The following is a 25,975-nucleotide window of genomic DNA, read 5'->3' on the forward strand; positions in this document are numbered from 1 at the left end:
TCAGCAGCTGGGGACAGGAAGGACAAGGAGGAAGAGAGCTGCAGACAACGGTGCCACGCTGCCCCCAAAATGCGCTGTCTTGAGAGGCTGTCTTATTGTGTAAGATGACATAAGATCCAGATGGCAAGCTTTGGATTTGTAACTTCCTATGCAGAAGTCACATTTTCCAGTACATTCTAATTCTATTTAGGGTATGTGTGATGGCCAAATGTCATTAACAATGGCCGGGCATGAAAACGAAGAGGGTCATTAGGCTAGATGGGCCTGGCAGCTGCAGCCGCTCTGTGCACTTGGAGGGGAGGCACAGGGCGCAAGAGCCAGCGTGGGGCTGCATCTAAGCATCCCGTGGCCTCTAGGGACCTGCATGCTTCTGTAAGCACAAATCTGGACTGACAGCAACATCACATTCAATCAAGGCCTGCTCTCACCCTGAGAGCCACAGACTTGCTACCAAAAATGCCTCAAATGGCTACACTCAGAAAACAAATAGGTGCTTATTTGCATTAGAACTTCAATTCGCATGCTGTTGGCTTCACTTAGGTACAGAGAAAGGAACTGGATGTATTCTGTGCTCCCATAGTTTCTACATCCTTCTGCTGTCAGGCTGGGTCAGCTAAGGCTAGAACAATGAACCAGGGGGCAGGCAGGGGGTGAAGTGGCTTACCAATCAGATGCCCTGGGTCTGAATGCTGGGTCTGCCTCTTACTCCAGCATGACACCTGGGGAAAGCTGCTTAGCTTCCCAGAGTTCTTTTTCTGTAAAATGGGCATAGTGAAAGTGCCCACTTCATAGGATTGTCATGAGAATTAAATGAGGCAAATTTGTAGCTGGGTGCCTGACATACACTAAGTGTGTAAGAAATGCATGCTTATGAGGGTGCTGGGGTGGCTCGGCCAGTTAAGCCGTCAGGTAGGCTCAGGTCATGATCATGGGGTGGTGAGATAGAGCCCTGCTATGAGGGGCTCACAGAATCTTCTTGAGATTCTCTCCCTCTTCCTCTGCCTCTCCCCTGCTCCTGCTTGAGCTTCTCTCTCTAACATAAATAAGTCTTTAAAAGAAAAGAAAGAAATGCATGCTTCTAAATATGACTGATTTTTATTGTAGCCATCTTTACTTAGACTTTGATGTTCTTCCTTGCTTCAGAACAGGAAAGGGTCCTGTTAAACGAACTGCACAAGGAGACATTATACTGAGGCGGCTTGAATGCCCTGGGGACCTAAGTAAGCAAGTAAACCAGAATCTGAGTCTGCAACTGCTGCAAGGGTACAGAAACGGAGGACAACCCATCACACACAGCCATGTAGGGGTCACACCAGAGCACATCAAATGCCTTCCTCCTTTGCTGCTGCAGCATCTCCGCCTTTCCCTGGCTCCTGGCCCTTGCAAGCACTCATAACCGATTCCAGTCTGGAGCTGCCTGATTCCAGAGGGGTTTCGCCCAAATAAACTCTTCAAGATTTCAATATGCCTCAGTTTGCCTTTTAACAGTACCAGGAGGAATGGACAGAAAAGTGGGGACAGGATTCCCCCCGAGGCAAGCCCGACAAAACGGAAAAAGAAGAGAGACAGGAGAACGAGTGAGGACCTCCGACACCCAACAGGAACGGAAACTGGGAGAAAGAAAGAGCGTGTCAGGACAGTACTCTTCTACTCACAAACACAAATTAATCTGACCACAACAAACAACTTGATGGGAAGCTGCATATGTTTATTCCTAAATAAAAAGGGAAATGAGGCAGCGTTTAATTCAAATGTTTACTGGAAGCGGGAAAAGGAGCCCATACTGCTTTTGTCGGCAATATCAAAACACAAACAGTGACGGAAGTCTTCTTGGAGGGATGGCCTTCCCTGCCACCGCCACAGTCTCCCCTGGACCACCATGACAGCTTCTCAGTGGCCTCCTGCTTCCACCCTTGCCCCTGCACAAACCATTCTCTGCCCAGACGTCAAAGTCATCTTTTTAAAAATATCACTGAGATTACGCGACCGCTCTGTTTTCAATCCTAAGGGCTTCCCAACAGACTTAAAATACTATCTAGACTCCCCGCCATGGCCTGAAAAGTCATGATCAAGTCTTTGTGTACTTCTCTGGCTCCATCTCACACCGCCATCTTGCTGATAATTCTGTAACAGGCCAAGCTCCTTTCTGCTGCAAGGTGTTCCCTTCCCCTGAACCACTGCCACCCACATCTTCAGCTGGCTGGCTTCCTAGCATGTGATGCTCAATTCAGCCATCACCTCCAGGAAGAATCCTTCTTCAAACACCTAACCAAATGTGAACTCCCCTGCTCTATTCTCTGTCCTATTATTTTGATTTATTCTCTTTCTGGCATTTTAACACTAGGCAAAATCACCTTCTCTGTGTATTTATGCACTTGTGATCTGAATCCCCCCCCATACACACACACATGAGGTTGGGAGCCTCTGGAGAGAGAAAACTTGTTCACCAATGAATCTGAGGGACTAGAGTGGCACCTGACACCAAGAAGACATTTCTTGAACAAGTAAATAAATATGAATATAAATTTCACTCTCTTACAACTCCCCCTCCACCCCATCTCCCAGCTGTGGAAGGTTTGTGGCACGGAGCTAAAAGCTGTCCAGGAGGGCCCGGGTGCCTCAGTTAGGCATCTGACTCTTGATTTTGGCTCAGGTCATGATCTTGGGCACTGGGGCTCTGTGCTCAGTGGGGACTCGACTGGAGAGGCTCTCTTTCCCTATCCCTCTGCCCCAACTCTTCTCATGTTCCCCTTCTCCCTCTCAGATAGATAGATAGATGGATATAGACATATAGATATCTTTAAAAAGATAAAAGCAGAAGCTGTCCAAAGCCAACCTGTCCTTTTCTTTTTAATGAATCTCTTACCAAGTTGAAGACCCAGTGGAAGGGGTGCTTAGGTCTGACTTTAGGGAAACAAGCAGGATTTTCTTCAGCAGAGGGAGATCTGCATATTGGTGAGTGATGGGGCCTTAGAGATATTCTCTTGCTGATCCCTGGGATCACAGAGACCCGGAACATGGAAGGAGGGAGGGGAGAGAACTTCGTGGTGGGCTAAGGGATGCAGGCCCCAGGTGTGGAGGCTTAGACTCCTGCACCCTGGGAGGCACGGAAGTGCAAGGTCAGCAGGTCACAGGTGCTCACCTGAGCCTGGATGAGGCCCAAGCCTCCATTCACTGTCTCACCTATAGTGGTGTCCCTAGTGTGTGGGCACTGTGTGAAACCTGGGAACGGAGGAACGGGAGAAATAATCAAAACTGACTTTCCTGAAAGCCTGATGGAATGGGGGATTAGAGTTGGGTTTCTTTTGATTTTTTACAAAAATAACCAAGTAATGGGACATTTCAGACACATCTGAGTTTTGGAAGTCGATTACTGCTACAATATCTATTATAGAAACACCCACACTTCTGGCAGCTTTCATTTAGTAAGACATTCCAGTGCCAGGCCTGGCCTGGGCACTCTGTATACCTTACTCCCCTTAAACCTCAAAATAAAGATATGAAGGAGGTTCTTTCTATCATCTATCTATCTATCTATCTACCTATCATCTATCTATTAACCAGTTTCAGAAGCCAAGGCGCAGTGATGCTTGGCAGCCAGCTCCAGGTCTGTCTGGGGCACCTGGTGGAGTGTGGTGCTTGCATCCCCCTTGCCATCCAGAGATGGCTCCACTTTGAGCTCAGTCCCCTTGGGACCCACATTCCCTACCCTTACCCCCTTGCAAGGTTCGTGAAGAATCCCTGCTCAAAAGCCAACCCCCAGCCTAGGTCATTCAGCTTTGATTCTTTGTCCTGCTGCTAGAAACAAGGGCAGGCCACGAGCCTGACTGTGGAAGAGAACGGTCACAGCAACCTGCTCTCCGGGAGGAACAAGGTGTTCTGTCCTGCAAGGCTGCAGGGCAAGTGAAGCTTTCCTCCAGAGGTTTGGGCTGGGATAGTTTTCACCGTGAAGAGGCAACAACGGGAAAGTGCCTAAGGAGAGTGAGCTGGGCCTGTTGTCCTCCTCTGTTCCCAACACCTGCTGGAGGCACCCTAGAGGATGTAAACAGTGCCTGATTTTTTCCTTTTCCTAGCCCACCCACTGCATGATATTAAGGGTTGATTTTCGTGCCTCAAAGACACAAAGTTCTCTTCCTCAAATACCTGGAGATTGGTCATAAAAAAAGAAAGAAAGAAATGCTCACATTCTCCTGACAAAGAACAGTAGTCTATTATACAATATTCCATTTTTATCATGATCAGGGCTTTCCATGTGCCCACTTAACCACTCCTCCTCACCGTCCCCACCCCGTCATGCACGGCCAGTGAAATCCTCCTGCCCAAGATTGAGGATATTTCCTGGGATTGAGGAAAGGCCTGGAAAATGAGTTCCTATGGAAGCACTTGAGAGTTAATCATTTCATTCTTAGGAAATGAGGGTGGGACAGGGATGGGGTGAGGAGTGTAGTCTAAAAGGCGAAGCCTGGAAAAGACTGTGTTTGGGGTTGAGGAATGGCTCCCATGGTTAGAAGTTCAGTCCACAAAGTCAGGGTGGGAACACAGCTGAGATCCTGTCACTGTCAGTACAAGTCACAATTCCGTGTCTTGCTACTTTGCATCCCTGAGACCAGCCTGCACCCAGGGCCAGAGAGGAGAGTGGGAGTGGGGAGGGTGGGGAGGGTGAGGGCAGCCCAGGACAGGTATAGAGCTGGGCTTCTAGGCCAAAAGGGGGCCTCCAATTCGGATACTTGGAGATTTGGGGCATTTACACATTCTCGATGGGCTCAGTCAACCAGAGTTCTTAGCAGTCAGGGCAGCCTCAGACTAGGAGACTAGGAAAAGACTGCTCAGCAATCATGCTACTGTACGAAGCAGGGGAGGGGATGGCGTGTGGTTGATCAACAGCCCCCTAGCCCCTCCATATATCTGTGCCCAGACAAGTGCTTTCTAGAACTGCTCCGAACCAGGACTGTGCACAGTGGGGTCCTCGGCATGAAGCCTCTGACTCTGGTTCAAGAACTCTCCACCAGCCAGCTGAAACTTTCTTAGAACCGCTCTGTGGTCAGAGACTCTTCATGACCATCTTCCTTCCCTAGCTCTCTTTGAACAGATCTCCGACCGACAGGACAGTCTGAAGGCTTGCCCTGCCCAATTCTGCTCCCTCCCCTTGTCCCAAATAAATTTTGTGAACTTCATCACATCTTGGCATCTGCTTCCCAGAGAATCCAAATGAGCACAGGACTGGTTGGAGAAAGTGGGCAGAAAGATGGGGGGCTGCCTCACTCAGGACACTATCCTGAGTAGGGATACTCTGGGGTCCAGAGTCCCTGGTGCAGGTGGCCACCTCTTTGCAGTGTCACTGGTGGGGACCTGGGCAAGCGTCCCAGTGGAAGGAAGCAGTCTGAAGATGGGAAGAAGCAGGCTTCTGAACAATATTGGGGAGCAGTTTGGGTGCTGTCTACAAGGGCACCAGAGTTTGTTGGTTCTTGCTAAACTGTCTTGAAGCTTGGCCAAGAGGGAGAAACTGAGGGTCATTAACAAACAGTTAAACAAACAGTTAAAGGCTAAGTATGACAGCCAGAGGGCTTAGCTGGGAGCTGACAAAGAGGCTCTTATTTCCTGCAAGGGAAAAGCTAACAGAGCTGAGGAACCCAAGCAGAACTCCATTGTTGGGAGCTTCTGAGCTGCAGAGACTTGCACAAGTTCAGCTCAGACTGGTTGTGAGGCTGAGGTCAAAGCCATGGCTGGAAAACCTTGGTCCTGAAATGTGGGATGGAGATGGATGGATGCTCTGGGGTTGTTCACCTCCAGCGGGATGCCTCCCTCCCCCACGTGGTGCCCCTGCAGGGCCGGAGGGTGCTGCAGAGGCCTCTCCCCGAAAACCCTCAAGCAGCTGCTCTGACTTTCTAACAACTAAGGTGAAACTCCAGGATACACTGGGCTTCATCAGTAACTCTACAAAGAGAGCTGTATGAATCAGCTAGCAATTATCACCTGCTGCTAGAGAAGGACCTCGGGGATTAGATTTGAGGGTTCTTAATCAAGGGGCAAGAATGGAGGACTCAAAAATACTTTGACTTAGAGATGCTTTCTTGGGACATGGAATTTCATGTCTGAAGGAACCCAGGGGTGGAGGCAAAGCTGCTTTAGGGTTCCTATGGCAGACAGCCTCCAACATGGCCCTGTGCCTCCTGGTACTCCTCTTCCTATGGGATCCCTTCCCACTGAGTATAGATTGGACTTATGGGCTCACTTCTACCATGGAGAACATGGCAGAATTGATGGGATGTCACTTTCCTGAGTAGACTGGCTTATGACTTGGGCTTTCTGAGGCTAGCCTTTCCCTCCCAGAGTCCAGCCTCCATGTAAAGAGGTTCAGACGGTCTCCAGGAGAAGCCACATGGGGAAGAAAGGTACTGGAGGATGAGAGGCCACGTGAAGGAGAATGGAGGCATCCCAGCCAGCACCAAGGGCCAGCTGTGTGAGTGAGCCTTCTTGGAAGCATGGCCTCCAACCCTCATCAAGGCTTCAGTTGATACAACCCCTGGCTGACACCTTGACGGCAAGCTCACGAGAGTCCCTAAGCCAGAAGCATCCAGCCAAGCCACTTCCAACCGGACCCACAGACAGTGAGACATAATGTTTATTTGTTGTTTTAAGCCACTAAGTTTTGGGAAATTTGTCCACCACTACTGACAACAACGCCAACGGCACTCAGAGTCCCAGAGAAAGTGATGGCCCATAGGGAACACAGTCCTTCACTCTGAGAGCCGGTAAAAGGAGACCAACTGGCTCAGGAGCAGGACTGTAGCTCACCCAAGTAGGAGCCCTGGCCCAGTGGCTGGCTGGAGGGGCCATGTGCATTACCCAGTATCAGTAAGGCCTAAGGTACACAGCAGATGGCTCCTGCTGAGCTGAACTTGTGTTTTATTCTCATCAGAAAAGAGGATCAGAAACAGTTGCCATTATCATGAAACTGACCACAATGATAGTTCTGCTGCCAGGCTCCTTTACTCTCTCAACTTCTGTCACATACACTGCAGACAGCTGGGTCCCCGGGACACCCCCCAGAAGATCACATGGACCCATCAGGCTGAGGGCAGCAGGCTGATCAGACAGGACGAGGAAGAGGTAGCCAAACACTGGAAGCCTCGGTAAGAGGAGTGCAGCCCGCAGGATGGGGTAAGAATGTTTTCAAGATTCAGGGACCAGCTACACCACTGGGAGGATTTTAGAGGTCCAGCGGTCAGAGGCATCCCAGAATATCCCCCTGTAAAGCAAAAGACAAATTGCAGAAAGACCGTATGGGAGAATCGTGATGCAATCCAGGGATTCTAGAGCAAGGGTATGTAATCTATGGCAGACAAGCATATAGCCTCGGAGAAACAATGTGATGCATTGCTGACCCTGTGGAGACAGAATGCTTGACCACTGGGAACAAAGTGATCAGGTGTCTGCAGGTGCCTCTGATGAGCTTGGTTCTGTCAAGTCCACCAAGTCATCACACTGGGTGGGGCCAGAAGCAGTCCTGCTGTTGGAAATGGTGTGTTTGGGGTCAAGCTGCATGGACAGAGAGTCTAGACTTCCAGGTAACCTAGCACCATGGCACAGACGTCTCTGAGCTGGCCTGCACCTGTGCCGTGTTACATGGCCTTAAGAGCAGCTGAAGGAGGTCAAAGAAGCCTTAGCTTGGTTTACACAAAGTTTGGTCTGACATAAAGGAAAAACGAATGTTGGCTGCCTTACAGACACATTCAAGAATGGTCTTGAATGGAAGGGAAGCACATGGGAAATGTCATGAGCAGATGGATCTGCGAGTGATCATCCATCTCATGTGAAAGGAAAAGTGGTCTGAGGGAGAACAGAGAGACATTTATGGGTAGAGGCCATCAGGTCAATGGATCAGGGGCCTGGAAGAAAAGGGACTCCTCAGCGGCATGGGGCAAGGCCTCTAGAGACTGTGTGGTCTTGACATAGAGACTTGAGACAGAAGATCAGAATGGCATTGGGGCACAGAGGGCTGCGTGTGCAAAGACCGCAAAAGAGCAAGAATTCTGAATTTTCTGTTGCCACCCTAGAAAAGGACAAGTTGGATGCTTCAGACTTAACATGCACCAACCTGAACTCCTTAACCTCAGCCTCTCCCTGTCCTTGTTCCTCATAGCTTTGCCAACCCCAGGCTTCCAGTTGCCCAAGCCCCCCCGCAGCTGCAGTCATCTTTGAATCTGCTCTTTCCTCACAGCCTTTACCAAAGAACCCTATTGTACCTTGAAGCTATTTGCAGAATCGGAGCACGTCTCACTCTCATATACATACCCATCAGTCTGCTCCACACCACTGGAGGCTCTAGCTAGCTTCCAAACAGGTCTTCCTGCTTGTACCCTTCCCCCACTATGGGCTGAACTGTTCTCTTCCCAAATTCACGTGTTGAAGCTCGGACCCCAGGACCTCAGAACAGGACTGTATTTGGAGATAGGGCCCTGAGAGAGGAGCTTAAGTTAACACAAGGCTTTAGGGTGGCCCCTGCTCCAATCTAACTGAGTTCCTCAACAGGAAGAAAAAATTTGGACACACAGAGACCACGCGAGGACACATGCAGAGGGACTCAGAAAAAAAACACACCTCCTGACATCTTGATCTCAGACTTCCAGAATGGTGCAAAAATCTACTCCTGTTGCTTCAGCCACCCGGTCTGTGGTATGTTGTTGTGGCCTGCCCTAGTTGGCTAGTCAATACCCTCTACAGCCCATTTTTCACACAACAGCCAGAGTGATCTTTTGAAAGCCTATCAGCTCTCTACTCAACATGCTGTTCATTTCACTCCGGGCGAGAGTCAGAGTTTTCATGTGGCCTGGAAGACGCCTTTCTCCCTCTGAACTCACCTCTTCCCAGGGTCTGCCGGGTCACACAATTCCCAAAGGCATGATACACCACCTACCGCTGCCCCCGTGCCCCTCACTGTGTCTGAGCCCCACTGATGTCCTGGAAGTTTCTCAGACATAACAACTGCCCTCCTGCTTTGCGGTCTTTGCACACGTAGCCCTCTGTGCCCCAAACGCACTTCCCCACATCCACGCAACTTACTTCTTCACCCTTCAGGTGGCTCGTGTTACTCCCTAGAGGACATCCCCTACCAGTTGGTCTGAAATGGCTGTACCCTCTCCTGGGCTCTATATCCCTACACACGGTTTCCCTTTTTTTTTTAGCATTTATTATCACCTGACATACTGTCACATTTGTGTTTACTAGTATATTGTTTATTTCCCTCAAGTGGAGCAATAAGGCCCTTGAAGACAGGGACTTAATTTTGTTCATATGGCTCTATATTCAGGGCCTAGGGCAGTGTCTGGCACCAAGATGCTCCATAAATAGTCAACATTTTTTTTAATAAAGCAGAAGGTAGAATGGAGGCTATTTAGGTATGTTTAGAACTGATCACTTCTTTGCTTGCTAAAAAGCTCAGAACCAAATCTGTGTGCTGTCTTTAGTAAGTATACCAGGGAATTCATACAAAAACTTCTACCTGGTTTCTTCGGTTTCCCTTCCTTTGCTTTCACTTTGCTGTTATTCCTCTTTCAGAGATACACTGTATATAATTTGGTAAGCTGTCTCAATTTTTTTCCTAAAGATTTTCATTCATTTATTTGACAGAAAGAGACCACAAGTAGGCAGAGAGGCAGGCAACGGGGCGGGGGGTGGGGGGGAGCAGGCTCCCCGCTGAGCAGAGAGCCCTATGCAGGGCTTGATCCCAGGACCATGGGATCATGACCTGAGACGAAGGCAGAGGCTTCAACCCACTGAGCCACCCAGGCAACCCAGCTGTCTCAATTTTTAACCCAATGAGCCACTCAGGCGCCCCTAAGCTGTCTCAATATTTGAAATGATACCAAGTTTAATGAAATGAAGCTAAAAACAAATTTTAAAAATGCCTCCAGTTTCTGGTCGTCTGGGATGGCTATTTGATCTCTGGCTCTTATGGGGGTGAGAGAGAGAGAGAGAGAGACACTGTGAGTGCCCCCAGTCCATACTGCTGGGTGGACATGGGTGGCTCTTGTCCCCAGAGCTCCTGGGGGGATTTTGAAGATCTATAAATCCTGCAGGGATTAGTAGCTGCAGAGGAAGAAAAGAGACCCTCCTGAAGAGATCATGGTCAAAGAGTACGGAAAAATTGGGCTTTGAGCGAGCAAAGTGCATCTTCTCAGCCTCTGAGAGGTGGGGTCAAAGTTGAAAGGAGAGCTTTTAAATTTGCCTGCCCTGCAGGGCACAAGGGCAGCTCTGGCTTAACTGGCTGGGTACTAGCGAACACAGGAACAGAGTGCCCATTGTCCAGCTGGCTAGGTTCCAAGAGAATGGCCCTGCATTGGGCCCTCAGGAACTCACAGTGCCCTCACTGACCACCAGGAGAGGGGCCACCAGGGTGAAGTGTCCATGGGGCTGGTGGTACAGCCTGCCCTGACACACCACACAGACACGTGGACTGCACCCCTCCACTCCCTTGAGGTCAGACACTGCAGACTCAGCCCAGGGCTGAGGCCTCTGACCTCTGGGATCCAAGCTCCCAATCTCTCCTCTCACACCATCCTGCCCCAAGACTACCACAAGGAGTCAAACTAAGTCTAGAAGCAGCTTCTTGCTCTCCAGGAGGAAGCTGTTAACTACAACTGGCCCATGTGCCCAAGAACTGTGTAGGGTTGACAGTTTTCAGAAGGTTCACACATGACATCTCACCCTCTGAAGCTTTGTCACAGTCAAGGTGAGGCACCCTAGTGTTTTTCCATCACAATCACTCAGCCTCAGACTCAGTGTGGCTTCGGATTACATCACTTTTCTACTTTCTTTGCTTCTTTGTATTCTGTTGGCCAACCCTGCTCTTTGTTGCTGAGGGAAGTCTGGTTGAGTCAGGGGGAAAAAAAATCTAGGGTCCGCAAGATGGAAATGTAAGCTTAACCGTTGTAGAGCATGGCTTTGCATGTGTCATGATGTGTCAGAATCATTGATGCAGCGTTTCTCAAACGTCCACATGTTCAAGACCTGAGGTTTAGGTCACTTGTTAAAAATTAAGCTATTGATGGGTGAAATAAATCAGACAGAGAGACAAATGCAGTATGGACTCACTTAAATGTGGAATCTAAACAAAACAAAACAAAACAAAACAAATGAACAAACAAAACAAAACAAAAAAACAGAACTCATAGATATAGAGAACAGACTTGTGGTTGCCAGAGGGGTGGGGGGAGGGGCAAGTGAAATGGGTGAGCAGAGGCAAGAAGCTGAGACTTCCGGTTATAAAATAAGTAACGGTATGTCATGTACTTCACCATGACTATAGTTAGTAATACTCTATTGCAAATCTGAAAGATGCCAAGAAAGTAAATCTTAAAACTCCTCATCAAAAGAAAAGAAACTTTTTGTAGCTACATATGAAGACAGATATTAATTAGGGTTGCTGCTGTGATCATTTCCTAATATATACAAGTATGGAATCATGAAACTAATACAATGTTGAATGTCAATTACACTTCAATTTAAAAAAACTTAGAGCCTCAAAATCCTAAAGCTGTCGATTTCATGAGTCTGGGGCCAGGTCAAGGAACCTGCATTTTTATTTTATTTTTTTAAGATTTATTTATTTTAGAGAGAGAGAGAGAGAGAGAGAGATAGCTCAAGCATGGGGGAAGGGGAAGGGCAGAGGAAGAGAGAATCTCAAGCACTCCCCGCTGAGCACAGAGTGGGTCGTGGGGCTTGATCTTATGACCTTGAGGTCACAACTGGAGCTGAAACCAAGAGTTGGACACTCAAACAACTGTACCACCCAGGCTCTCCAGAACCTGCATTTTTAAACGATCAGTCCAGGTGATTGACTTCAGGCAATCTACAGAACACACTGTGAGAAGTCCTAATAAAGATACAAGTGTCTGGGTCTGGCCACATATGTACCCTTCCAGAACTCGCAGCCCTGTGTGTCTCCCACTCCAGAGAGGAATCTGGCATACAGGTAAGAGTGGGACCTACTGTCACAGAAATTCTTTCATTTAGAAAAAATAAGCCAGACTTGCACTTTTCATGTCCTTTCCTCCTGGGGCCCTCATCACTACCTGAAAATCAGGGTACACAGCTTCCAGCACTGCAATCTTGGAGAAAAACTCCCATGGGCTCCAGCTGCTGAGATCCTAAAGCAGAAAGGACTACAGATAGGGACAGTGTGACTATATTCATTTTAGAGATTTTCCCTCTTTTCCTGGGAATCCCCAAGGTGAACATGGCCACCTGGAGCTACCCAACTGGCTGGGACATTGTCCCCTTCTGTGTTCTTTGGGAGCAAGGGACACGGGGAAACAGCTGTATCTATCCAACACGCAGAAGCCCATGAGGCTGTCATGTCTCTTGAACAGATGCAGATTTCCAGCAGATGGGCTCCTCGGTGCCAGGCGCCAGGCTGCTGCAGCTGCCCGGTGGAAAGCGTGCTGCTGGCCTGGCTGTGAGCCCCTGGAGAAAATGACGAAACCTGCAGGAATGCTAGATTTTGCGGAGTGCAGACAAGCCCTCTGGGGAAGAACAGCAGCCTCAGCAGCCTCAGCACCCAGTGACGCCTGATTCAGCTGCAGCATCTGTGGTCAGATAGGCGTGAGGAGGCAGGCTCCTGCTCTGGGGACTAGATAGCTTCACTGGGACTTTACACTAAAGCCAAAATGTAGCTCCATCTCAAATGAATGTACCCTTTATTTCCCAGTCCTCAAAAGTCAAGCAGAATCACGGGCCAGTCTCAAGCTTAAGTTCCTGCACCATCTCCCAACTCCCATTGGTATCGCTGGGGAGGGTTAAGCCATTGCTGTTTTTCACTCATTCAACAGACATTTAATAAATGCCTCCAATGATAGTAACTCACACTAAGTCACTGCCCTGACCAGGCATAGGCCTAGGCCTGCCAGGGGCATCTTACTCAATACTCTCCAAACTGTGTGACTGACACTCTACTTTGCATAAGGAATCGGAGGATGGCAGAGGTCAAGCAGCCTGCTTACGCTATCACACCAGTAAGAGGCGGTCAGTCCTTCCATGTGTCAGGCTGAGCTCACGTGATGCCCTCTATCAGTCTTTCAACTGATTTAGCTCATCCATTCACCCACAAACCAGTCTCTATTCTCTCTGTGGGGTCTGTCCCTTAGCCCACCAACCCTGCCTCCTCTAGCACCAGCTTTCTATCAGCCCTCTTGGGTGCATCTACCACTGAGGTTCTCAACTCATCCTGATGCCTGGCCACAACTCTCCTGGTCTTCCCTACACCCTGCACTGGCTCTTCCAGTGCGGGTCCATTGAACCTCGTTGCTCCTTGTGGTTCTCAGACACTCAGCTGCTGTGACATTTCTCACAGGAAGTCATCCCTGACCGACCCCTCCCCCGACATGCAGGACTCCAGTGTGTGACCTCACCACATCCTGGGGATGCCTTTAGTCCAACATGACATCCCACAGTATGTTGAGATTTTGGGGCTTCTGTCAGCATTTCCTATTAAAACAGTCTCATGGGGCGCCTGGCTGGCTCAAGAGGTATAGCACATGACTCTGGACCTCAGGGTGGGTCCTGAATTCCAGCCCCACAGTGGGGCGTAGAGCTTAATTATAAAATAAGTAAAATAAAAAATAAATAAAATAAAAATGGTTTTATGATTGTGAATGACTGGGGCCAACATGCTACATGGCATGTGATGAGTACTCTGTAAATATTTGTTGAACCAACCAGAACAGACCCACATTCCACACCGAGGCATGGGCAAGGAAAAAGCACACCAATATTTTAACACAAGAAAGTAAAATGCAACCTCACAAATATCATTCACACTTGGAAGGGGAAAGCCATGACTGAAATACAGTAACTGAACTCTACAGGAAAGGATATTATACAGAGACTGAAGGCCTGAGTCAGGAATGTGACCACCTGGGCTGGAGTCCTGGCTTCCCTACTTACTGTGTAACCTCTGAGCCTTAGTGCTCCCATCTTTAAGACAGAAGTAGCTAATCTTACAGGGCTGTGTGAGGATTAAATGGGGTAATCCAAGGCAAGCATTTAAAAGTGTACTGTTGATGTTTAGTGAACATCATACTTATTTTTTTGTTGTCCATAATATGTGGATTTAATAGAAAAGAATGAGGGAGAAAACTAAGAAGATATACTAGCTTTAGTATTTTCAGAGTATGGTACAAATTCCCAGGCCAGAAAAAAAAAAAAAAAAATCCAAGTCAGAGGGGTGCCTGGCTGGCTCAGTTGAAAGAGCTTGAGACTCTTGACCTGGGGGTCGTGAGTTTGATCCCCACATTGGGTATAGAGATTACATGAATAGATATATAAAAACTTTTTTAAAAAAATTATAAACTTTTAAAAATATGTATTAAAAATATATAAAAACTTTTTAAAAAACTCTTTAAGTTAAAAAAAAATCCAGGTCAGAACTGACAACCAGAGGCCCAGAATTTAAAATTTTTAATTCGCTATCATATTTTAAGATGAAGAAACAAATACTCTAATTAAAAATAGGCAGAGGGGGGTGCCTGGGTTGGTCAGTAGGTTGGGTGTCTGCCTTGGGTACAGGTCATGATACCAGAGTCCTTGGGGTCCTGGGATAGGGCTGGGAGGGCTCCTTGCTCACTAGGGAGCCTGCTTCTCCCTCTCCCTCTGCCACTCTCCCTGCTTGTGTGTTTGTGCTCTCTTTCCCTGTCAAATGTGTAAATGAAATCTTAAAAAAAAAAAATATGCGAGGTTAAGAAGTCCTACAGATGGTCAACAGGTCCATGGAAAGGTGCTCAACATCACTCATCAACAGAAAAATGCAAATCAGAGCCACAATGAGTTATCACCTCCTACCAGTCAGAACAGCTAGCATCAAAAAGATAAGAAGTATGCATTGGTGAGGATGTGGAGAAAAATGAATCCTGTGTATCCTTGGTGGTAATGTAAACTGGGGTAGCCACTGTGAAAAACAGTATGGAAGTCCTTAAAAAGTTAAAAATAGAAATACTACGTTATCCAGTAATTCCACTACTGGGTATTCACTCAAAGAAAATGAAAACACTAATTTGAAAAGGTATATGTGCCCTTTTTAACTGCAGCATTATTCACAATAGTCAAGATATGGACGCAAACCAAATGTTCATCAGTGGATGCAATGGATAAAGAAGATATGATGTATAAACCGTGGAATATTGCTCAGCCATAAAAATATATAAGATCTTGCCATTTGCAACCACACAGATGGACCTAGAGGGAATTACACTAAGTGAAATAAGTCAGAGAGAGAAAAACAAATACCATGTGATTGCACATATATGTGGAATCTAAAAATCGAAGCAAATGAATGACACCAATGAAAACGAGCAGAAGTAGACCCATAATACAGAGAAAAGACTGACAGTTGCCAGAGGTTAAGAGGCTGGGGTTGGTGAGGAAGACGAGTGACGGGGAGTGGGAAGTTCAGGCTTCCAATTACAGAATAAATAAGCCACGGGGATGGAAGATACAGCACAGGGAATATAGTCAGTGGAACAGTAACAGCACTGTTTGGGGACAGATGGGAGCTAACTCGTGGGGAACACAGCATCATGGATACACTCATCAAATCACCATGTTGTACACCTGAAACCAACATAACAGGGTGTCAATTATACCTCAATTTTTAAAAACCTAGCCTCTTCTAAAAAATGGAGAAACTTTACATTAAGAGAAAGAAGTCCAGAGTTCTGTGTTCTGACTGCCCAGTGATTCCCCACATTAGAGTGGGCCCCTCCCAGCTCGACTGCTTCATACCTGACCTGCTTCACACCACACGCCTTTCCATCGTGACTCCTGCAGGACAGGATGCCTTCTTGGTACCGATAGAATTCATTCTTCCACACGGTTCTCTGCTCAGGAAACAACTCCAACTTCATCTGTTACCTCCTCCATCTGGGGACCCATCCAGCCTCACTTCCCACGACTCTGCATCATATCCTCCAGCCCCCACAGGCTGCCATGGCCCCTCACACTCCTTCCTGCTTTGGGCTGCAAGGGCCCCTCCCTCCCCTCTGCTCACCTGGAGTCCCCTCACCTTCCAAGGCTTAGCTCAAGTCCAATGGCCCTCAGAAGCTTCTGCCACCCTCCGCAGCCTGCAGCGCCGTTTCCCTTCCCTAGGCTTGCCCTGCACAGGGACAGGAGCAATGATGGCCAAGTGCACTTGGGTGTTCTCAGTCTTTATCCTGAACAGAAATCTGTCCTTGTCCACTCTGTTCTCTCCTTTCTCCCTGCCTTTGGGGGTCTCTGTCCTTGCTGAATCTACCCCCCTGGACTTCTGTGACCTAAAACAAAACCAGAATGGGGTGGGGGGAATAGGACAAGAGATGGGGGAGGTTAGGAGCAATAAAAGAAAAAACTAGGGTAAACCCACAGTGGGCAGTGAGCAGGAAGGAAAAGGAGGGGGCTGTAGCAGCAGCTGGGTGTGAGAGAATGGAAAAGCAAGGAAGGATGGCGGGGGGAGTTCTGTAAGGTGTGCACTTCCATTCTGTTCCCACAACCAGTTAGAACCACCAGCCCTCTTGGTCTTTGGTTCTCTTGGTCTTTGCTTTGGCGATCCCCCATTCTACAGGTGAGTGGAAGCTCATAAGGACTGACACTTCACTTAGCTCTCCTTTCTCTCTCTCAGAGTCCAGGGACTGCACACATACACACAGACAGACAGACCTCGGTGTCCTCAAGTGTTCTCAGGTAAGTGACCTGAAGAAGATGTCAGGCATCAAGAACCTGGGCTCTTAGATTTCCTCTTGGCAGAAGCGTGACGAGATCAGATAGCAACGTGGTTTTGCATCCCAGCTAATACCCTGGAAGATTCTCTGGACTAGAAAGCAGTGGTTCTCACGCTTGAGCCAGCACCGCAGTCACCTGGGGTGGAGACGGGGGATAAGAGGGAAGACGCTTGTTAAAACAAAAATCATCATCGGGTCCCGCCCCCAGAGCTTCTGATTCAGCTGGTCCGGGCTGGGGTCCAGTAACTTGCTTGCCTAACAGCTCCCAGGTGATGCTGATGCTGCCAGACTGGGGGCCATACCTTGAGGAATCTGGCCTCAAAGTCCAGGGCGGAAGTCCAACTCAAAAGTCACACCACTGAACCACTTTACCAAAAAAGTAACCGTTCGCTCCCCACGCCTTCACTATCTAACAGGTCAAGCCACCTTCCCATTCAGGGTCTTTACTTGGCCCCGAGGACGCCCATGGCAGGGTGGAGGGTGCCCCCTTGTGGCTGACATGGAAAACTACCCGAACGGTAATACATTCGCTCTAAACCATTACGAGGATTGCCGAACTTATTTGAACTCTATCTGCCTCACAAAGGATCCGGGGAAACCTGCGTGGTTCAATCCACTAGCTCGGGTGCACATGTAGATGAGGGGCCAAAGAGTCATTCAGGTGTGCGATGTCAAGTGCTCGGCCCAAAGGTGCTCAGGGACAGCAGAAACCACTGATTCTCATGGTCTGGGATTTTGTAGGGTGCGAAGTCTGAAAAGAATAATCCAAACCGGGTTATTCCCCGAGTTCTCTATTGGAGAATATGCTTCATAGAAATTAGAACGGAACAATTTCAAAGCCCTGTTAGCACTGTGCGGCTAAGGAGGGACTCTGAACGAATTCGAACGATGTTTTCTCCCGAACTTCCCGAAGGTTAGAAAGCGGACATTAGAGTGTGAGGCCGCGCGCAGCTGCGGGCTGACACAGCTGATCCCAAGCGAGCGCGCAGGGTCTCTCTGCTTATAGCGGGCCGTCCGATCCAGATGTCGGGTCTGCTGCCACCTGCTGCTCAGGCGCGGAACATGCAGGAGGAGGTAAGCAGGGGACACGGTCAGCTCAGCAGGCTTTTCAGACTTGAGAGTGTATTATTACAGCCACCTGGAGGGCTCGCTTGTTAAACCGTAGATTTCTCAGCTCACCCTTATTTGATTCAGTGAGGAAGGGGGCCCAAGAAGGTGAGTTTCTAATAACTTCCTGAGTGGTGAGACTGTTGCTGGGCGTGGTCCCCAAAGCACCTGGATGACATCTGTAGTTCTTCTTGAGCCACACATTTCTGAAGTTTGATTATTTATCAAAGCCTGTAAATGACCAAAAGCCTCTATTTAACTCAGGGCTGCTCACCTGGGACACTACTGATATTCTGTGATGGGGCAGCAGCCATGGGGGGTAGGGTGGGGGGGTGCGTGCTGTAAGCTGTAGGATGTTTAGCGTTAGCCTTGGCCTTTGTCCTCTAGATACCTGGAGCAGCTTCATTCCTCCAGGGTTTGATGAGCAAACGTGTCTCAGACATTACCAGATAGCCCTGGGAAGCAAAACAGCCCCCACCCCAAAACCGCTGCTCTTAAAGGTGGGTAGATGTTCCTTTCCCATTTGGTGGACTGGGAAGGCATCCTCAAATACTGCCTTAAATACATAAAGATCCTGACATATAGTAAACTCTCAGCATCTTGGAATTAAACAAGAACAACAACAAAAAACAGCTTACATATGCTGAATACCTACTATACGCAAAGTACTCTGCTAAATCACCCCCTTTAGAGGAAAAGTAGAGAGGCAAACCAAGAAACAGACTTTCAACTATAGAGAATAAACTAATAGTAACCAGAGGGAAGGTAGGTGGGGGGATGGGCGAAAAAGGTGATGGGGATTAAGGAGGGCACCTGTTGTGATGAGCACAGTCATGTATGGAAGTGCCAAATCCTATGTCGTACACCTGAAACTAATATTATTGCCCTGTATGTTGACTACCCTGGAATTTAAATAAAACCTTTTTTTTTAGTTAACATATATTATTTGCCCCAGAGGTATAGGTCTGTGAATCATCATTAAGTAAAAACTTTTAAAAAATTAAACAAATTACCCCTTTAATTCTCATAATACTTCTTTTACTGAAATTACTGAAACTAAAGCTTTGACTTGTTAAACAACTTGCTCCCAGTCATGGTTATTGCCAGTGTAAAATGTGGAGGCACATGGAATATAGGGCTATCCAGACCACGACAATCCAATAAAATCATAAAGCAAGTCACAAGTACGAGCCACGTGTGTGATTTTACATTTTACATTTATAGAAGCCACATTTAAAAAGAAAAAGAAACAGTAAAATTAATTTTAGTATAGTTTGCTTAACTTAGCATCTGAACCATTATCATTTTAATGTGTGATCAATATTTTTTAGATTGTTAATATATCTTATGTTCTTTCATTTTTGGTACTTAGTCTTTGAGATCTTGTGTATTTTTACACTCATCATACTTCTCAATTTCCACCAGCTACATTTCAAGGGCTCAAGAGCCGCCTGTGCTGGAGGCCGCCCCTCCGGACAGCACAGGTCCAGACTCTTTGCTCAGCTGTCCTCCAGCCTTCACTTGTGGACCAACATGTGCCGATTTTACTTCCTTGTCCTTCAGTTTCTGCCTGTACTTCAGCCATTTTGTCAGACTCACAGGCCTATTCACGTGCTCTGCAATCTGTTCTTGGAGCATCTCTACTTATTTTAAAATGAGGACTACGGTTTTAATTTATTACAGTAAATGCCTCCTCTGGTGGCCAGACTGTTGACTACTATCTAATTTTAGTTCTGATGGCTCTTCCAGTGGCTGTTTCCCCACACAGTCTGTGTTTGTACTTGGGAAACAGAGATCATTCATCTTATCTGATGCTAACCACATAGGCACATTTTCATCATACTCTTGTTCTTTCTGGTTTATCTCCCAACATCTAGGAATGTTCATTCTCATTTGAGAAGTCTGCCTTTCTCTGGGCCCTCTGCAATGTTTCTCCTGTAGCTTCTCACACTGCTCTTTTAAAATGGCTTTTTTTTTTTTTAAGTAGGTTCCACACCCAATGTGGAGTCCAATGCAGGGGGCCTAAACTCATGATCCTGAGATCAAGACCTGAATTCAGATCAAGAGTCGGATGCTTGGGGCACCTGGGTGGCTCAGTGGGTTAAAGCCTCAGCCTTCGGCTGGGGTCGCAATCCCGGGGTCCTGGGATCCGGCCTTGCCCCACCCCCCCCACCTGCCTCTCTGCCTACTTGTGATCTCTGTCAAATAAATAAATAAAATCTTAAAAAAAAAAAAAAAGAGTCAGATGCTTAACCAATGGAGCCACCCAGGTGCTCCTTAAATGTTCTTGATCATTCAGGAAACCAATGATTTTTCTAGAAAATTTTGTAGAAAACCCTTAGTCTTGCCACATTCATGCATTCACACTTTACAGGTATGAAAATCAAGGTGGACTTGGATCATAAGGTCAACTTATACCAATAAAAAGTAATAATGAGAGCTATTGCTTTTGAAATGCTTCCTATGAGCCATGCACTGTGCTCAGCACCTGACACACACTGTCTTACTCGCTTCTAATAGTCCCATGAGGTATATACTATTGTGATGGCCATCTTTGAGGTGAGGTGAGGAGGCACAGAGCATTGAAGTAACTTGTCCAAGGTCTCCCAGATAGCAACTGGCTGAGCTGGGGGTCTCTCCGGGTCGGTTTGATGATAAGAGTTGATTTCCTGACCTCTAGGTTCCACTGTCTGAAAGATGTTGTGCAAACTCTTGTTTGAGTTTGTAACGATACGGTTCCATTGATCATACCCCTTACCTGGGTTACCATACACCTTCATGGGGAAGAAATAAATATGTATTCTCAGTATTCTAGAGATTGCTTCTGAGGCTATAGGCCAGGACTTCTCTGAATGCAGTGTGCTTGCTGTCTTGAATAGGAGATTGAGACTCAGGTCTACCATGAGCTCAGACCAGCAGGCCCAGCAAGGTCACAACCAAACCCAGAAGAAGAGTATAGGGACCGAAGCCAGAGTGCAGGGGGTCCAGGACTGGAATGTGAAAGCAGATATCACGTGAAGACAGGCTTCCAGGGGGACAAGGGGGTGGGGCAGGTGAAGGGAAACAGGGCTCAAAGGAGGGGCTCTGCTTTTACCTTGCACTTTTGTTTTGTTAAAGATTTCAGCATGTTGCAGTGCTGATGGGGAGAAGTTAAGAGTTGAAGACACAGGAGAGCTCAGGGAAGGGTAAATGGGAATCAACAAGGATCCCAAAGAGTCAGGACAGGAAGGTGTGTGGAACCCATGTGGGGGAAATATGTTTGCCAGGTTTAATGCCAAAGTATGTTTGTTCCTCCTACATCATTCTGTCACCTCCCAATGTCACTGCCTGGTAAATGACCACCGTCAAAATGCCCATTGTCAACTGGCTTGGGAAGTTAAGTGTTTTGTATACACCTTCTCCCCATTGGGACAACTTTTTATTCTTTTCAGTGAGGAAAATGTAAATAAAATACATGATCCCAGAACGTGCATCTGGGGGCTGTTCCAAAGGCAGGTGACCTGATTTGGTAGAGGGGACACTGAAATCTGTTTCCATCTAAAATAGCTCTCACTGAGGGAGGAGTCAAGATGGTGGGCTGAGACTACTTCAGTTAGCAGGAGATCAGCTAGATAGCTTATCTAAAGATTGCAAACACCTGCAAATCCATCGGCAGATCGAAGAGAAGAAGAACAGCAATTCTGGAAACAGAAAAACAACCACTTTCTGAAAGACCACAGTGCTCTGAAGCTAGAACTTAACCACAAGAGGAAGTTTGGAAAGAACCCAAATACATGGAGACTAAACAGCATCCTTCTAAAGAATGAATGGGTCAACTGGGAAATTAAAGAAGAATTGAAAAAAATCATGGAAACAAATGATAATGAAAATACAACGGTTCAAAATCTGTGGGACACAATAAAGGCAGTCCTGAGAGAAAAATATATAGTGTTACAAGCCTTTCTCAAGAAACAAGAAAGGTCTCAGGTACACAACCTAACCCTACACCTAAAGGAGCTGGAGAAAGAACAAGAAAGAAACCCTAAGCCCAGCAGGAGAAGAGAAATCATAAAGATCAGAGCAGAAATCAATGAAATAGAAACCAAAAAAACAATAGAACAAATCAACGAAACTAGGAGCTGGTTCTTTGAAAGAATTAATAAAATTGATAAACCCCTGGCCCGACTTATCAAAAAGAAAAGAGAAAGGACCCAAATAAATAAAATCATGAATGAAAGAGGAGAGATCACAACTAACACCAAAGAAATACAAACTATTATAAGAACATACTATGAGCAACTCTACGCCAACAAATTTGACAATCTGGAAGAAATGAATGCATTCCTAGAAACATATAAACTACCACAACTGAACCAGGAAGAAATAGAAAGCCTGAACAGACCCATAACCAGTAAGGAGATTGAAACAGTCATTAAAAATCTCCAAACAAACAAAAGCCCAGGGCCAGATAGCTTCCCGGGGGAATTCTACCAAACATTTAAAGAAGAACTAATTCCTATTCTCCTGAAACTGTTCCAAAAAATGGAAATGGAAGGAAAACTTCCAAACTCATTTTATGAGGCCAGCATCACCTTGATCCCCAAACCAGACAAGGATCCCATCAAAAAAGAAAGCTATAGACCAATATCCTTGATGAACACAGATGTGAAAATTCTCACCAAAATACTAGCCAATAGGATTCAACAGTACATAAAAAGGATTATTCACCACGACCAAGTGGGATTTATTCCAGGGCTGCAAGGTTGGTTCAACATCCGCAAATCAGTCAATGTGATACAACACATCAATAAAAGAAAGAACAAGAACCATATGATACTCTCAATAGATGCTGAAAAAGCATTTGACAAAGTACAGCATCCCTTCCTGATCAAAACTCTTCAAAGTGTAGGGATAGAGGGCACATACCTCAATATCATCAAAGCCATCTATGAAAAACCCACCACAAATATCATTCTCAATGGAGGAAAAATTGAAAGCTTTTCCGCTAAGGTCAGGAACACGGCAGGGATGTCCATTATCACCACTGCTATTCAACATAGTACTAGAGGTCCTAGCCTCAGCAATCAGACAACAAAAGGAAATTAAAGGCATCCAAATCGGCAAAGAAGAAGTCAAATTATCACTCTTCGCAGATGATATGATACTATATGTGGAAAACCCAAAAGACTCCACTCCAAAACTGCTAGAACTTATACAGGAATTCAGTAAAGTGTCAGGATATAAAATCAAGGCACAGAAATCAGTTGCATTTCTCTACACCAACAACAAGACAGAAGAAAGAGAAATTAAGGAGTCAATCCCATTTATAATTGCACCCAAAACCATAAGATACCTAGGAATAAACCTAACCAAAGAGGCACAGAATCTATACTCAGAAAACTATAAAGTACTCATGAAAGAAATTGAGGAAGACACAAAGAAATGGAAAAATGTTCCATGCTCCTGGATTGGAAGAATAAATATTGTGAAAATGTCTATGCTACTTAAAGCAATCTACACATTTAATGCAATTCCTATCAAAGTACCATCCATCTTTTTCAAAGAAATGGAACAAATAATTCTAAAATTTATATGGAACCAGAAAAGACCTCGAATAGCCAAAGGGATATTGAAAAAGAAAGCCAAAGTTGGTGGCATCACAATTCCGGACTTCAAGCTCTATTACAAAGCTGTCATCATCAAGACAGCATGGTACTGGCACAAAAACAGACACATAGATCAATGGAACAGAATAGAGAGCCCAGAAATAGACCCTCAACTCTATGGTCAACTAATCTTCGACAAAGCAGGAAAGAATGTCCAATGGAAAAAAGACAGCCTCTTCAATAAATGGTGCTGGGAAAATTGGACAGCCACATGCAGAAAAATGAAATTGGACCATTTCCTTACACCACACACGAAAATAGACTCAAAATGGATGAAGGACCTCAAGGTGCGAAAGGAATCCATCAAAATCCTTGAGGAGAACACAGGCAGCAACCTCTTCGACCTCAGCCGCAGCAACATCTTCCTAGGAACAACGCAAAAGGCAAGGGAAGCAAGGGAAAAAATGAACTATTGGGATTTCATCAAGATCAAAAGCTTTTGCACAGCAAAGGAAACAGTTAACAAAACCAAAAGACAACTGACAGAATGGGAGAAGATATTTGCAAACGACATATCAGATAAAGGACTAGTGTCCAGAATCTATAAAGAACTTAGCAAACTCAACACCCAAAGAACAAATAATCCAATCAAGAAATGGGCAGAGGACATGAACAGACATTTCTGCAAAGAAGACATCCAGATGGCCAACAGACACATGAAAAAGTGCTCCATATCACTCGGCATCAGGGAAATACAAATCAAAACCACAATGAGATATCACCTCACACCAGTCAGAATGGCTAAAATCAACAAGTCAGGAAATGACAGATGCTGGCGAGGATGCGGAGAAAGGGGAACCCTCCTACACTGTTGGTGGGAATGCAAGCTGGTGTAGCCACTCTGGAAAACAGCATGGAGGTTCCTCAAAATGTTGAAAATAGAACTGCCCTATGACCCAGCAATTGCACTACTGGGTATTTACCCTAAAGATACAAACGTAGTGATCCAAAGGGGCACGTGCACCCAAATGTTTATAGCAGCAATGTCCACAATAGCCAAACTATGGAAAGAACCTAGATGTCCATCAACAGATGAATGGATCAAGAAGATGTGGTATATATACACAATGGAATACTATGCAGCCATCAAAAGAAATGAAATCTTGCCATTTGCGACTACATGGATGGAACTAGAGCGTATCATGCTTAGCGAAATAAGTCAAGCAGAGAAAGACAACTCTCATATGATCTCCCTGATATGAGGAAGTGGTGATGCAACATGGGGGCTTAAGTGGGTAGAAGAAGAATCAACAAAACAAGATGGAATTGGGAGGGAGGCAAACCATAAGTGACTCTTAATCTCACAAAACAAACTGAGGGTTGCTGGGGGGAGGGGGGTTGGGAGAAGGGGTGTGATTATGGACATTGGGGAGGGTATGTGCTTTGGTGAGTGCTGTGAAGTGTGTAAACCTGGTGATTCACAGACCTGTACCCCTGGGGATAAAAATATATGTTTATAAAAAATAAAAAATTTAAAAAAAAAAAGCTCTCACTGGCTTTCTTGGGTTCTTAAAATATCCCACTATTTGAATTATCTCCCTAGAGTCCTGTTGAAATATAAATATGTCATATAAATATAACATATTTATATATATAAATATTAAAATGAAATATAAATATGATTTTGAAAAAAGCACCTAATATTCATTGTAGCATTATTCACAAAAGTCAGAAGGTGGAGGCAACCCAGTGTCCATGAATGGCTCCATGCATAAACAAAATATGGTTTATACATACAATGGAATAATAGTATTCAGCCATGAAAAAGAAGGAAATGTTGACAGGTCACAACATGGATGAAAGTTGAGGACATTATGCTAAGTGAAATCAGGCTGTCACAAAAGGACCAATACCATATGTTTCTACTCATATGAGGTAATACAACAGTCAAAATCATAGAGACAGAAAGCAGAATGATGTTTGCCAGGGGTCAGGGGGAGGGAGCAATGGGAAGCTGTTATCTAAGGGCATGGAGTTTGTTTTGCAAAACAGAGAGAGCTCTGCTTTTCTACCTGTTGCCTGCTCTCCTCCCTAGTGGAGCAGTGCTCAGGCTGGACCTCTGTCTCCAGGTTCCAGGTTCCTGTAAACCTAGAGCCATCCTTATCTGTCTCCACTCTCCACCTGCCATTGCGTTTGTGGACTGGGACCTCATCAACCATGATGGTAAATCCTCAGACATCAAGATCAAGGAGACCAAGGGTGGGCTGCCCACCCGAGGTGGAGGGGAAGATGGTCAGCAGGACAGAGGGTAACACTGACGACTTACTCATTTATGGCAATGCCTCCACTAAAGACCCTGACAGGTAAAGAAGGTACCCAAAGCAGTCACTGGTGTTGATACGGTCATGGCCATCACTTGCAAGAAACCAGCTTCACGTTAAAAGAGCCTATAAGAAGTACATCACAGAAAACATGAACTCAACCAAAGGCAAACCTGAAGAACAGAGACCCAGGTTACAGAATAAATCCTTGCTA

General features: G+C 46.2%; 1 protein-coding gene across 2 annotated transcripts in view; it reads right to left on the minus strand.

Moving 5' to 3' along the window:
- Positions 1-14,555: 14,555 nt before the first annotated feature.
- Positions 14,556-25,975, minus strand: part of LOC309862014 (uncharacterized protein) — a 368,153-nt gene continuing 356,733 nt past the window's right edge. For both annotated transcript variants that reach the window (XR_014310279.1, XR_014310280.1), the window contains one exon: positions 14,556-16,884. The gene's annotated coding sequence lies outside the window, so the exon portion shown is untranslated. The remainder of the gene's footprint in view (positions 16,885-25,975) is intronic.

Source organism: Mustela nivalis (assembly GCF_964662115.1).
Source record: "Mustela nivalis genome assembly, chromosome: 3".
Taxonomy (NCBI): Eukaryota; Metazoa; Chordata; class Mammalia; order Carnivora; family Mustelidae; genus Mustela; species Mustela nivalis.